General features: G+C 37.8%; 1 protein-coding gene across 38 annotated transcripts in view; it reads left to right on the top strand.

Moving 5' to 3' along the window:
- Window positions 1-16171, top strand: part of FHIT (fragile histidine triad diadenosine triphosphatase) — a 1534178-nt gene that overhangs the window by 653384 nt on the left and 864623 nt on the right. The window contains exons 1-2 of one of the 38 annotated variants that reach the window (XM_078351367.1): window positions 8443-8500; window positions 11319-11500. The exons of 33 other annotated variants lie outside the window; for them this stretch is intronic. The gene's annotated coding sequence lies outside the window, so the exon portion shown is untranslated. Of the gene's footprint in view, window positions 1-8442; window positions 8501-11305; window positions 11501-16171 lie in introns of those variants that run through there. 4 more of the 38 variants (XM_078351364.1, XM_054246239.2, XM_054246234.2 and 1 more) reach the window with 4 other exon arrangements.

Raw genomic sequence — 16171 nt, 5'->3', positions numbered from 1 at the left:
TGGCAGGACTCTTGGAGATAGGGGGTTTCCTAAACCAAATCACTTGAAACTAGGATAAGAACTTTTCAAGAGAAATATTTTTAAAAAATTCTACTTGTTACCTGTTTTTTGGAAAGCAGTGGTCCTTCCTCATTTTTGCCATGAAACCAGGGTGCAAATGTATGGGTTACTAACAGCTGGCATTTGAGATAGTATTTTAAAAGCAAAAGGCTTTAAGATTACAGAGCTGATAGATTCTGCCCTGGGAGAACACACATTGTTGTTTTTCTTGGACTCAAAATGCATTTTTCAATAATACCTATGCACTTAATTAGTGATTGCTTAACAGTCTTTAATAATTGTGTTGTGCTTCTCAGTCCACATGGCAGTGAGACTTGCCATAAATTACTCCTACTAACTGCCATATGCTTGAAATAGCATTGATCCCAACTTGGTTTCTCTGATGGCATGGGTGAACCAAGCAAGCAGATGAGGCAGAGCCATGTAGAGAGCTAAGGAGAGCTTGGTTACACCCTTTGGCCTGTCCACTTGACCCTGAGAGACCTGGCATGGCCACCTTGTGGACTCTGAGTAATCTCTTTATACCTATGGAAAACCAAACAGACTGACTCTGTGGGCAGCAGCAATAGTGCACTTGAAAATTAATTCCTTTCTTGACATCATATCTAATTTTTTTGTTCTTCCTGTCACCTCCTCCGCTCACCCACCAGGATGTAGACATTTGGAGTGATCATTTACATGAAAAAAGTACAGCACATAATGCTGTGTGGGCAGAAGATCTTTCTTAGCACTGCTGGAGGTGGGGAGGAGACCAGTGTCACATACTCGGGTACAAATCTCAGCTCCATCACTTACTACTTTGTGAACTTGGGCAAGGGGCTTAAACTCTCAGTGCTTGCTTTTGTAACCTTAGGATGATAAAAATACCTCACAAGTCTTTGAAGAGGATTAAGTGAGATATTTACATAAAGCAGTAATAGCATAATATCTGGTATATACCAAGGGCTGCAGGAATATTAGCTCTTATTATGGTTAACAAATGCACAATTTTAAATGTTACTTCACAAGGTTTTTAATGTTCTCCATCATGGGTATCCTCAGGAGACGTCCTTGCTGGCATCATATGTAAACGTTGACCTCCAAGTCCTGTTTTCAGAAATGGCTTCTCTTAGCTGTATAAAACAATGGGGGGGAAAAAGAGCAAACTTGGCCCTGAGCACAGTCCTTTCTCCACAGTGTTCAACAAAGTGGGCACTTTGGATAGAAGGCAGCAGCTACAGGGGACAAAGGCAGAGTTAGACACCTAGGTAATGCCACTGCTCCTCATCTCTGCCACCAGCTTCTATCACCTTCAGGGTGTTGCTATTCCAAAACCTACCCTAGGCCCTCATTTTGCCTCACCCTTTTATGAGCAGTGTTGGGTGACCAGAAGAGCTTTGGGCTTTTAACTAATGGGTGACCTTGATCAAGTTGCTTGACTTCTCTGGGTTTTGTTTTCCTCCATATCTACCGTATAGGCTTTTGGGGTTTAAATGAGCAAATGCAGGTCAAGTGCCTAATGTAGGCTGGGCAGACAGGAGTATTCAACTAATGCTCATTTGTCCTCACTGGTGCAAGGCTCTTGTTGCTGTGAAAATATAGGAAGTCAAGGAAGATAAGGATTTTGGGTTAGTTGCATCTTTCCTCATTAAGTGTATAAAGACATGCTTGTCTTAGTTTCAGACAGACCAACTCCTCCTCCTTAATCCTTTATCTTTCTGTCTCCTCTGAATCTGGATCTGTCTTTGATGCTTGGAAAATGTTAGAGATGTCAATTAACATTTGTCTAGCCTCTTTTGTGTTGAGGCAATATGCTGAGTACTGTGGGAGTGTCAAGGAAGGTCTGTATACAGACAGATCATCCAGATGGCTGTGAGAGACTCATTTTTCATTCGAGGTCAGGAGGGAATCAAAAGCAGCTATAAGAAAATGACCAATTAGTGTTTTCTTTGAGAACTCTTAGCTCCAGTAAGCCCTTATGCAAGTGAAAAGGAGGCCAAGGCAGAAATAAACAGTAAGTGTTATTATAAGGGAGGTAATAGCCAGTATGGAAATGAGTAGGACCACATAGGAAAGCTGCTTGAATCAGTGTGAATCATAAGACCAAAGTGAATGCATAATAGCCACCCTGCAAACTCCAGCTCTCCTGCAGATGCTTGTCTGTAGACAGAAATGTCCCACCTGGCTGGAACAATGGAACCACATGATGGGATTCAGGTGTGGGTCTCAGTCTGCTAGCTCGTTAGTGTTTGATGCTGCTCCTCAGTAGGCAGCCAGAGCCTCATTACTGTTGGTAAGAATAAGCTAATAATTAAGAGTTCTGAAATTCCAAATGGTGACAAATAGAATGAAGAGGTAATGAGGTGGGTAGGATTGGCGATCCCCTGATGAGTGCCTGTCATGGCGAGAGGATGGAGAAATGAAAAAACGATGAAGAGAAAACTGCCATTGTCATTTTAGAGCTGCTGAGAAACAGCAATTTGTCTAGGGTGCAGGGAAGTGGGAAGGCATTTCTGAAGCAATGAAAAAGCAAAATTGCCTTGAATGGAGCCCTGGATAATGCTGTGCTGTAAAGCCCATGATGGTGGAAGAAGAGTCAAGACTTGATTACTGTAAATTCATCTTTTATTTTTCTTAATATTCTCTAATAGGCAACTCTGCTGAAGTTGGAAAGCTCTATTTGGAGACCCCATGAGCAAGAACCTCTCAGCAACAATAAAGTCTGGCCTTACTGGCTTTAGTGGGGACATATCATAGAGGCTACAGTTTGCCTTTTTATGATTTCCCTTAATGGACATCTTCTGAGGGCCTGGGAGAACATCGGGAATCAGTAGTTTGGGATGGCTTTGGATTAAAGGCCTTGAATTTATATCTGGTTATCTTCAAGTGGTTTTCCATATGTTAGCATAAAGTATTGAAGAAAGATGCGAATTTTATACCGTTCTCTTACAAGGTTGTGTCACCTGTACTATACTGTTACATAAAAAATGTATCACTCATGTAGTTAACTTGTGAATAACATCATTAGATATTGGAAGAATATGGTAGAATGCTTAAAATAGGAGTAAATCTATAGAGTACAAATGACACGGAGCTGTAATTGACACTGTCATTAGCCTTAGGCCCTATTTTAGGAAAAACTCATGAGCATCGTTGCTTTGCCACCAATATTGCAAACAATTCAGGAATCAAAAAATGGTGGAATAGTTTCTCTCATGAGCAGAACAGTAATTGTTGTCTTGTATTTACTTGTGTTGGGAACTTTAATTTGTTCAATGTAAATGTTCAAAATATAAATTGTGTAGTGTTTGCTTTGTATTTCTTTTTAAAATAACAGGTCAGAAGTGGTAAAGTAAAAGACTCAATGTTTCTTAACCTCTGACTGGCCTTGCTCTGGTGGGGGATGCTACAGGAACCCCGTTGGAAGCTCCTTCTGAAAGATCACAGTTGATTTAGATTTACCGTACAAGTTTTTCACATCATTTCTGAGCTGATGTCCTCCCACATCCATAGTGTCTTCATACAGTCCATGGAGATGAATATTTGTGGATCTTTTTTGACTGTATAGAGACTGTAATATAGTAGAAATTTTGATTACTCCGGAAAGATACGTAACAGTAAGGTGATTCTCAAGTTCTAATTCTTGTCCTTAAGTATTGTTTTCATATTAAAACCTGTAAGTTCCTCTCTGCTATTATAGTCCACATGAAAACATGGTTTGGGTTTTTTTTTTTTTTAAACCATTAAGAAAAATCTCAGAATGAAAAAAAGAAATGAATCTTGGCCTCAATCATCCTGAGAAGTCATGCCATACTTTGTGTTTCAGTGTAGAAATCTGTTGCCTTTTTTTTTTTGTGAGACAGTCTTGCTGTGTCACCCAAGCTGGAATGTGTGCCATGATCTTGGCTCACTGCAACCTTTGCCACCAGGGTTCAAGTGATTCTACTGCCTCAGCCTCTCAAGTAGCTGAGATTAAAGATGGCCTCCACCACACCCAGCTAATTTTCTATGGTTTCAGTAGAGATGGGGTTTCACCATGTTGGTCAGGCTTGTCTCAAACTCCTGACCTCAAGTGACCTAGGCCTCCCAAAGTGCTGGGATTACAGGCATGAACCACCGCACCTGGCCTTTCCCTGATATTTTCTACAAACACAAAACTCTAGGCCTTGATTCTGGTGTTTTAGACCTTCATCACCTGTGTTTAATTTAGAAGAAAACATTTTATAAAGTGACAAAAGTAGTTTTAAATCCTCTGTGTTTTTGCAAATATGATACAGTGTTTAATACTCAAGGTTAGGTTGAAGCATAAAACGTAGAACTATCCCTGTATCCATTTATACCCTGTATCTTTCTTCACTAGATGAAAAGAACTTTAGGAGCATGTGTGTGTGTGTGTGTGTGTGTGTGTGTGTGTGTGTGTGTATATATATATATATATATGTGTGTGTGTGTATATATAAAATACTTTACTGGTGAACTCTTTTTGCATGAAAGGTCTCCATTGGATCAGTCAGTGGGAGAAGGGGGTTGGTGATTCACAGTACATGGAAATAAAGTCCTCACTTAAGTCATAGGTAGGTTCTTAGAAATTACAACTTTAAGCAAGACAATGTATAATGAAATAAGTTTGATCATAGGCCTAATGATTTAAAAAAAATTCCTGTGGCATATTTCTGCTCACAAAAACATCACCAAACTTCTAAATAAAAACCAAAATATTTGTAATATTAAAAATAGAAGTAAAGATGATCTCTACATAAATTTAAGAAATATTAATAAAAACAATTATTTACCTACCCATTGCAGTTCAGGGTCTCAGGTGTCCAGAGTCTGTCTTGGCAGCTCAGGGCCCAGGGCAGGAATCGACCCTGGACAGGACCCTCCCCTCTCAGGGCACACTCCACACACCCCTACTCACTCAGACTGGGGGACCATGTAGACACCCCATTTAACCTAACATGCACCTTTGGGACAAGGGAGGAAACCAGAGTGCCTGGGGGAAACCCAGCAGACATGGGGATAACCATGAGGATTTCATGCAGACACCTGGCCCCATTCAGAAATAAATGAGACTGTTAGAAGTGTAAGACTATGTCTCCATTATTTGTCTTTGCTTCTGTCACTGGGTGAGTCTTCTACAAAGCAGATGACATTGAGAGGGCTGGTGGCATCAAGTAACAGGTCTAAAGAGCTCTGGAGCAGAAGAGGGAGTAGGCATGAATACTTAACAGGAAGAAGAAGTAGGTATAGATACTTACCAGGTTGGCAATGGACAGGCTGGAATGAGGGCTTCTTTGCCTTCACTGTACATTATGAATAGAGTCATCGGAGGAACTTTAAAAATAAACCCTAAAACCCTGATGCCCAGGTCTCAACCAGATCAAGTAAGTTAAGATACCTGGGAGTGGGCTGTTGGCGAGGATGTGGAGGACTGGAACCCTCATTCATTGGTGGTGGTAATGTAAAATGGGACAGCCACTAAGGAAAACAGCTTGGCAGTTCCTCAAAAAATTAAATATAGAGTTTCCATGTGATCCGGCAGTTTCACTCCTAGATATACACTCAATAAATGAAAACATAAATCCACACAAAATTTGCACCTGAATATCCACAGCACCATTCACAAATGTCCAAAAACATAGTAACTAATGTCCATCAACTGATGAATAGAGAAAAGCACATGGTGTAGACATGCCGTGGGATATTATTCAGTCTTTAAAAGGAATGAAGGATTGATACATGGTACAATGTGGGTGATCCTTGAATACATGCTAAGTGAAATCAGCTATACATAAAAGGTTACATATTGCATGACTCAATTTATAGAGAATGTCCAGAATAGACAAATCCATGGAGACAGTAGAATAATAGTTACCAGGGGCTATCGGTGAGAGGAAAATGTGAAATGACTGATAAAGGGTATGGTTTTCTTTTGGGAGTAAAAATATTCTGAGTTAGATAGTTATGATAATTGTGCAATTTTGTACATACTGAAAACCATCAAATTGTATACTTTCGAAGGGTGAATTTTATGGTATGTGAATTGTATGTCACTTTTAAAAAGTCTTAACAGAAAAATAGTCTGGTAATCGGGCGTGTGCATTTTTTTTAAGCTTCTGAGGCAATCTTCATTGGAGTAGCTGGACTCCAGTCTCTGGAGTAGCTGGGACTATGAGCACACGCCACCACACCCAGCTAATTATTTTCTTTATTTTCTCTTCCCTTCCCCTTCCTTTTTCCCTTGTTCTGTTCTTTTTTTGGAGACTGTGTCTGCCATATTTCCCAGGCTGTCTTGAAGTCCTGTGCTTAAAGGATCCTCCCACTTTGGTCTCCCAAATGGGATCACAGGCATGATTCACTGCACCTGGCATCCCGAGATGATTTTTAATGTACAATAGTAAAATTGTTATTTGAAAGTCAAATGTAGACCCTGAACACCCTGGAGCTTAAATCTTTCTCATCACAAGTCTCTCCTTACTCATTAAGTGAAACACCACCTAAGACCTTGTATGATCTGGTCCCTGCTCATCTTTCAAACCCATGTCCTCACCTCTACTTTGCTGCCTGCTGTTAGACTCCACCCCACGCTCTTTATTCCATTCCTCAAAGATGTCAAGATCATTCTTGCCTTGGCAATTGCTGTTTCCTCCACCTGGAATACTTTATCCCCATATAGTCACATATAGTGGACTCCTTATCATTCAAGTCTCAGATCAAACTTGAGGTTCCCTTCTTTCTGACGCAGCCACTTCTGCCTCCTCCGAATTCCTACCTGTTCTTACATCCTGATCATTTCCTTCCAGTCACAATCAGAATGTCTTTCCTTGTTGACTGGTTTGTAGTCTCTACTGCTTGCAATCCTCACTGTGTGCCTAGACTATTCCAAGAGAGCAGAGGCCTGGTCTATCATATTTACCACTAGAATAGTATTTGGAATATGGCAAGTATGTAATACGTATTTATTGGATGATAGGTGTTTAATGAGGGAAGGTTGTTTAAGTGTATGTAATCTCTGAACATCTTTTTAAAAGAAAGGGAAGGAACTGGTGAGAATGAGGTTAAATATGTGAAACAAGTAGATGTACCAAAAAAAAGAAAAAAAGGTGACAGAACAGAGAAGAAGTAACTGATGAAGTGAGATCTTGAAAAGGCAGTTGGCATTTTGAAATGCCTGTGTGTTTTCTGTTTATAAATAGCTAAAGTTTTGGATTTTCTTTGACTGGTTAACAATTGAAAATTTTTTTAGTCACATAAGATGATGACTTAATATACTTCCCTAAAAAAGTCTCTTTGTATAACAATGTTACAGGTAGGCTTGTTTGCTTAAATTCTAGGACACTTCAAGTTGTCTTCTCTTTCTCTTTGTTCACCTTGTTATCTTCCTGTAGGATCCTCTTCTGTCTCCTGTGGAATTTTGACATATACCTGTAGGTTAGAATGTTTTATAAATGATATAAACTTCAGTGTATGTCTTCAGCCATTCATTTATGTGCCTTATTTTCCAAGTCATCAATAAAATATGTTTGAGAGAGCGTGGCCAGCTCAGATTGTGTTGTTCCTCAGTTAAATGACAGGTCGTCCTTCCTCTTAAGGTTAGCCTTGGGATCCATTAGCCACTAGCTTTTAATAAGCTCATTAACATTCTTGGTTAACAGTTGAGGCCCTAGTGTTTAAGTGAATTGAAAGAGAAACCTACTCTTCAGTTGGTAGAAGTGTCTGGAGGTAGGGCTTTTTCTGATGTCCCCCGAAGACATTCGTGCCTTCCAGGGTTGGTCTAGATTCCTGCCATTCACTGAGTAATGCCAATGTATAAAAATAGCAGATTACTTTTTACAGTGAGCCTTAATATTCCCAGCCATGATGGAAGAGCAACTTAATTTTTCTATTTAAAAGGAAACACACTTTTATTCTTTTACCAAGAGAACAGTATTTCTTTTTCATTGTATCTGATTTCCTGGTTGCCTAGGAGACATTAATTTTCATGGTAGATTGTTTTATCTAGGACATTTAGAATAAGTCATTTCCCTTTATATTGTATTCCCATGTAATGACAAATTTTTATTAGCGATTTGAAGAATTAGAGAATGCCTGGTATTAACAAAGTTTTGGGCAAATGGGACTTCTTACTATACTACTGTTGGATGTAAACTATTAGCTACATTTCCTGAGAGAAATTTAGTAGTTCATGCCAGCAGCCTTGATGGTTCAATATGCTTTGAACACAGTGATTCCCAAATCTAGGAATTAATGCATGGGCAATAATCAAAGAGATGCATAAATGTTGATGTGTAAAGGACCTTCCTCATAGGGTTGTCAGGATTAAATAAGGTATCATATAAATTGCTTAGAAAGATGAAAGTATTGAGTACGTACTTAGCTGTTATTTCTGTTATTTAATCAGATGCTGGCTTTTGACACTGCTCTACCTCTAATAAGGAGAGATAGTAGTCACCTAACAGCAGTAAGTGCCAAATACATGATTTTATTTGTGTTTATGTAACTATTGCATACCATTTTTGTGATAAGCATTATACCAAACAACTTAACAAAATTGGCTTATGTATTAGTTGACAAGTAACAATTGTTTATTGAATAAAAGTAGGCTTTACTTTTTGCCAACGCAACATACTAACGCCAATATTGTGACTAGCAGCTCTCAAATACTTAAGTGCTTTATGAAGGTACTGTTGTCATCCTCATGTCACAAATTTAAAGAAGCTAAGGAACTTGTTTAAGTTCATATAATGAATTTGGAAAGAAGATCCGATCTGAAGCCATGTTTGTGGCATCTCAGTGCTGTGTTAGCCACGCTGCTATAGAGATTCGGTTGGAGTCGGAAGTATGATAAAGTACGAGAAATTGCTTTTTTGAGAAAGTTCTCAAGATGATATAATGGACCCAGTTTTTAAAATAGTGCTCTGAGATGTGCTTCTCAAACCTTGGTGTACAAACAGCCTAGCTGGGGATCTTGTTAAAATACAGGTTGATGCATTATGTCTAGGCTGGGGCCTGGGACTCTACCTGTCTTACAACTCTCAAGTGATGCTGCTGTTCTTAGAGGACCACATTTTGAGTAGCCAGGGAACAGAAATATGTACTCTTTTTCTCCCCCCCCCCCAAAAAAAATCATTTGCTACAGAAAAGGGAGAGAAATCATGAAATGGGATGGAAATGTTTTTGCATAATCTGTTGATTAGAATTTCATATCCTCATGAACTTGGCTTCTTAGGTGCATTTTGCTAAAGTCCTGCATTTCTTAAACTTGGGCCCTAACATTCTTAAATATAAGGGCCCTTATATTCTTAAAATGTTGATATTTATTCTCTATTTGATGAAATAATATGAAAGTAACAGACATAAGCCTATATTCTAAATCATCTGTTTGCTGTCTTAGAGTACTGCTACGTGCAAAGGGATTGCCTGAAGCGACAGAGTTATTATTCGGTATTTCCCAAATCGGTGCCCTGAAGTCTTATATTTCCACGTTTAAGAAATCCTGAAATAACGTCCTCTATAAAGAGCCAAGATACCCACTGTATTAGTCAGGGTTCTGTTAGAGGGACAGAACTAATAGGATACATATGTATATTTATATAAAGGAGAGTTTATTAAGTATTAACTTACACGATCACAAAGTTCCACAATAGGCTGTCTGCAAGCTGAGGAGCAAGGAGACCCAGTCCAATTCCCAGAGCTTGAAGAACTTAGAGTGCGATGTTCAATGGGAGGATGCATCCAGCATGGGAGAAAGATGTAGGCTGGGAGGCTAGGCCTATCTCTCTCAAGTTTTTTCTGCCTACTTTATATTCGCTGGCAGCTGATTAGATTGTACCCACCAGATTAAGGGTGGATCTGCCTTCCCCAGCCCACTGACTCAAATGTTAATCTCTTTTGGCAACATCCATACAGATACACCCAGGATAAACATTTTGTATCCTTCAATCCAGTCAAGTTGACAGTATTAACCATCATACCCCCTAAATTTCAGAATAAGTTTGAATAAGCAACTTAACTTGCTGGACTGACTTGATATCTCTAAAATGAGAGGACTAGACATACATGATCTTTTCAGTTCTCTTCTACTATGAGCTTCTAGAATTTTTTTTTTTGGAGCAAGGTTCTAAGTATCTGGCAGTTACTTGAGTTGGATGTTAATACTTGAAAGCAAATCAGGAAAAAGACTCTGCCCTACCCTGAAGTGAGCTATTGTCAGCTCCTGTTCACAGCTTGGAGGTTTCCCATTTTGGGGTCTGCAATTGCTTTTGTGGCACTAAACTTTATTCTATTACAAGTTAAGTTGCCTCTCTAGCCCTGTCAAAAAAAGTGACAGATCAAATCCACTGAGTCACACACAAAAGAATAGTAGAGATCTTTTCATTGCTGCGTTTCTGTTTATTAAATTTTAAAGACAAAGCTCTAAAAGTGCTTTGCTACTGGCTGGTGAGCATTATTGGAGACAGAGATGGAAAGGTGGCTTATAGCAGGTCGAGGGACTGGGTACAAATATGTCATAAGAGAAGTAGCTAGAGGTAGCTTTTATGGCTAAAAAGTGGGAAATGGAGACTCATTTAAAAATGTTTAAATCATACATTTTTAGTCCAAAATAAAACAAGTTATTACCAAAACATATAAAGAAAAAAGTAATTGGAGAAATGTGAGACCTTGGTTTTCATTAATGTATCTACTTCTGTTGTTTTTCCGAAGGAGAGAGTAGGGTCCAATTGCTGTTTCTAGAGTAAACCAAGTTCCTTGTATTTCTCTCTTGGCTAATGCTCACTAACAAATCTAAGGGTCTTAACCTTGACTGAGGTTCCTAACCCAGTACTTGCTTCTCTGGATTACAGAAGCTACCGTCGCCATATTTGTTAAGAGACAGTTCTCTGAAGATGATTTTCCCCTGAAAATTCTACAGAATATTGGTACCTCTAATCTTTATGTTTGGTAGAGAAGATTCAGCAATTTTACCTTAGCTTAAAATAAAATTGCTTCCTGCTATTTTCATGTGAGAGGAAAGTGTTTAATATTTATCTCAGTCTTGCAGACAGTTTCAGATCCTGGAGATGCACAAATTTTTCCATCAAACTATATTGACTTTTAAACTTTTCCATGCTTTTGTCCCATTTAGAGTTCCTATATTTTCTAATTTTCCCACAATTGAAAAACAGTTAGAATTAGATTTGGGTAGGGAAAGAGAGAAAAATATTAGTATTTAAGGGCACCTACATCATGTGGCAGACAAGGAGACATGCTTTCCATCCTTTACTGTTTACTATTTTCAGATGAGATATCTGAGGTTTAGAAGGTTCAGTGAATCCTGGGAGATCAGGAAGGGAGTGGCAGAGCTGAGACTCTTCATTCATTGAAACCTGTAGCTGAACTTTGAGGAAAATGGAGAACTAAAGATGCCAAAGGGAGAGTATGATTCAAAAGAGGCAGTGATGCTGGAGTCCACAGCTGCTGGGTGAGAAGGGAATGCCTTTATATCTTTGTAAACAAGATGAATGAAAAGATAATAACTACAGTAAGTGGGGGGAGAGTGATGGTGGATAAAAAAGTATATAAATCATTATTTGAAATTATAACAGTTTCAACATGGAAATTAGGACACGAGGAAGACATGGTATAATATCTGAAAATAAAGAAGGTAAGAATATACTAATGACAAAGATATTGATCTGCTTTCAGATACTGAGCATTAGCATGGAGAACATAAAAATAAGAATAACCACTATTGAAATAAAAATAGAATGTATAATTTTTGTACTCATTGGGAAAGAAAAACCAGATCTAATGCGTGGAAGGTAGATGGAAGAGAAAGTGAAGCAAAACAAACAAAAAGATGAAATAAAATGTCTGAAATAAGATCAAAGAATAATTAGTGTAAATGTTTTAGGGGTTAAACTTAGCAAGCAGATTTGTTAATGGATAGAAAACAAGATGCTATAGTATTCTATTTATAAAAACAAATTAAGAGAACACAGGCTAATGTAAGGTGATAGAAAATTTTATACTTGTCAAACACAAACAAAGAAGAAAAAGAAACAGTAAGACCAAGGTAGTGAAATGAACAGGAACATATCCACATGTAGTAATTTAGCTCTGACATATAAAAAAACAATAATTTATGGGATTAGACATTGATTTAGCAAATATAGTTAAAATTTAACACAGTCCTCTCAGAAACCATGAAGCAATGAGACAAAGAGATAGAAATTTGGATAACAATTTAATTTCTCACATATATGGAACTTATTCAACAAAAGCAGAAAATACCTTATTTTAGAAAGCATGTGATTAGACACAAGCTTTAACTTTCAATGAGTCAGGAAGCCTCAAATTCTAAAAAACCAACAGCATAAAGGTTATCTAACAACAGTGCTATAAAATCAGATGCTATTAACAAAAAGATAGCAAAACCATCCCATATGTCTGGAAATGAAAAGACATACTATCAAATAACCCTCAGGTTAAATAGGAAATAATAACAAGAATAGCAAAGTTTTAGAGCGGAGCGATAATAAAAGCACAGTAGGTAAGAGATACAGCTAATGGAATACTTTCAAGGCAATATATAGCTTTTGTTACCCAAGAGAAGAACACAAAGTCTGGAATCCTATAAGCCCAAGGTTTGACTCAAGTAACTAGAAAGACTGCAACATAGTAAATCTGAAGGAACAAAAAAGGAAAACCAATCAGGAAAGAAACAGAAATGCAGTAATAAAGGGAAAACAATAAAAGCCAAAGAATCAGAAGTTTATTATTTGAAAAACCTAATAGGATAGATCTTGCTTTTGAATAACAGATGAAGACAAAACATCTACATGTACCATGATAAACACAATACGAAATAGGTAAATGAAATAATTATAGACTATGTTTTTAAATCCAGTAAAGGTATAAGTTTTTATCAGTATTATGTGAGAAGGATATATGGCTAAGAAATTGATACAATACAAAATCTTAAGGAAATCAGACAACAATATATGGTAATGATTATCAAAATTTTGTCCTTCTTGGCACAGGAAAAAAGACAGTTTGACAAAAGAGTTTTGTTTAACTCTCATGAAACAGAAAATGCTTGTTTAAAAATCTTCCTTTGGAACAAAAAAGAGAAAACAAGCTATTATGTTTGATCTTGATAACAAAAATTAGGTAAGTTGGCCAGGTGCAATGGCTCATGCCTCTAATCCCAGCACGTTGGGAGGCTGACGTGGGTGGATAACTTGAGGTTAGGAGTTGAGACCAGCCTGGCCAATGTGGTGAATCTCTGTCTCTACTAAAATTACAAAAACTAGCCGAGTATGGAGGTGGGCACCTGTAAAAATCTGAGCTACTTGGGAGGATGAGGAAGAATCTCTTGAACCCAGGAGGCAGAAGTTGCAGTGAGCTGAGATCGCGCCACTGTACTTCAGCCTGGGCAACAACAACGAGACTCAATCTTAAATATAAATAAATAAGTTTAGGTTGAAAAAAATCATTGGCCAGCTTCACTTACAACATTCAAAAGGCTAAGAATTCAAATCTAGCAGTATATTAAAAAATAATACCTTGTAACTGAGTTGAATTAATCCTAATAGGGAAAGAATAGTAAAGTATTTTTAATTTGCTAATGTTTTACCACATTAATGGCACGGAACAAGCAATTGTGTCATCAGTGAAATAGGAAGAGTGTGTCATAAAACTAATTTTTTTACAAGGTGATGTCAACCCTTAGCAAACTTGAAATAGAAGGGATATTTTTAGCTTGATAAAGTCTTCCTATTAAAAATCTAGAGCAGGAAATCAACAACGAAATCCAGGACTTGAATGCAGATCTAAACCAAGTGAACTTAATAGACATTTACAGAATTGTCAACCCCAAATCCACAGAATATACATTCTTCTCAGCACCACATCACACTTACTCTAAAATTGACCACATAATTGGAAGTAAATCACTCCTCAGCAAATGCAAAATAACAGAAATCATAACAAACAGTCTCTGATATGATAAAAACCGGGCACAGATGCAGCAAAAAAAGAAAACTTTAGGCCAATATCCATGATGAACGTCGACACAAAAATCTTCAATAAAATGCTGGCAAACAGAATGCAACAGCAAATCAAAAAACTTATTCATCACAATCAAGTAGGCTTCATCCCAGGGATGCAAAGCTGGGTCAACATACGCAAGTCTATAAAGGTAATCCATCACATAAATAGAACCAAAGACAAAAACCGATTATCTCAATAGAGGCAGAGAAGGCCTTCAACAAAATTCAACAACCTTTTATGCTAAAAACCCTCAAACTAGGTATCCGTGGAACATATCACAGAATAACAAAAGTTATTTACAACAGACTCATAGCCAATGTCATACTGAACAGGCAAAAACTGGAAGCATTCCCTTTGAAATCTGGCACAAGACAATGATGCCCTCTCTATTCAATATAGTATTGGAAGTTCTAGCCAGAGCAATCAGGCAAGAAAAAGAAATAAAGGGTATTCAGTTAGGAAGGGAGGAAGTCAAATTGTCTCTGTTTGCAGACAACATAATTGTATATTTAGAAGACCCCATCTCCTCAGCCCAAAATCTCCTGAAACTGATAAGGAACTTCAGCAAAGTCTCAGGATACAAAATCAATGTACAGAAATCACAAGCATTTCTATACTCCAATAACAGACAAACAGCCAAATCAAAAGTGAACTACCATTCACAATTGCTACAAAGAGAATAAAATACCTAGGAATACAACTAACAGAGGATGTAAAGGACCTCTTCAAGGAGAACTACAAACCACTGCTCAAGGAAATAAGAGAGGACACAAACAGATGGAAATACATTCTATGCTCATGGTTGGGAAGAATCAACATTGTGAACATGACCATACTGCCCAAAGTAACTTATAGATTCAACACTACCCCCATCAAACTGCCGATGACCTTCTTCATAGAATTGGAGAAAAACCACTTCAAACTTCATATGGAACCAAAAGAGAGCCCACATAGCCAAAACAATCCCAAGCATAAAGAAGAAAGCTGGAGGCATCATGCTGCCTGACTTCAAACTAGACTACAAGGCCACAGTAATCAAAACAGCATGGTACTGGTACATAGTACCAGTGAAACAGAACATAGACCAGTGAAACAGAACAGAGGCCTCAGAAGCAACTCCGCACATCTGCAATCATCTGATCTTTGGCAAAGCTGAGAAAAACAAGCAATGGGAAAAGGATTCCCTGTCTAATAAATGGTGTTGGAAAAACTGTCTAGCAATGTGCAGAAAGCAGAAACTGGACCCAATCCTGACACTTTAAACTAAAATTAACTCCAGATGGATTAAAGATCTATACATAAGACCTAACACCATAAAAATCCTAGAAGAAAACCTAGGCAAAACCATTCAGGACATAAGCATAAGCAAGGACTTCATGGCTAAAACACCAAAGCATTGGCAACAAAAGCCAAAATAGACAAATGGGATCTAATTAAACTCCAGAACTTCTGTACAGAAAAGGAAACAATCATTAGAGCAAACCTGCAACCAACAGAATGGGAAATAATTTTTGTAATCTACTCATCTGACAAAGGGCTAATATCCAGAATCTACAAAGAACCAAAACAGATTTACAAGAAAAAAGCCCATTCAAAAGTGGGTGAAGGGTATGAACACTTTACAAAAGAAGACACCTATGAGGCCAACAAACATATGAAAAAATGCTCATCATCACTGGTCATTAGAAAATACAAACCAAAACCACATTGAGATACCATCTCACACCAGTTAGAATGGCGATCATTAAAAAATCTGGAGACAACAGATGCTGGAGAGGATGTGGAGAAATAGGAATGTTTTTACACTATTGTTTGGAGTGCAAATTAGCATAACCATTGTGGAAGACAGTGTGGTGATTCTTCAAGGACCTAGAAATAGAAATACCATTTGACCCATTCCTGGGTATATACACAAAGAATTATAAATTGTTCTATTACAAAAACACATGCACATGTATGTTAATTGTGGCACTGTTTACAAAGCAAAGACCTGGAACCAAACAAAATATCCATCGAAGATAAACTGGATAAAGAAAATGTGGCACATATACACCATGGAATGCTACCCAGCCATAAAAAATGAGTTTGTGTCCTTCCT

Source organism: Callithrix jacchus, chromosome 15 (genome assembly GCF_049354715.1).
Source record: "Callithrix jacchus isolate 240 chromosome 15, calJac240_pri, whole genome shotgun sequence".
Classification (NCBI taxonomy): Eukaryota; Metazoa; Chordata; class Mammalia; order Primates; family Cebidae; genus Callithrix; species Callithrix jacchus.
This window is presented reverse-complemented; position numbering and strand designations above follow the sequence as displayed.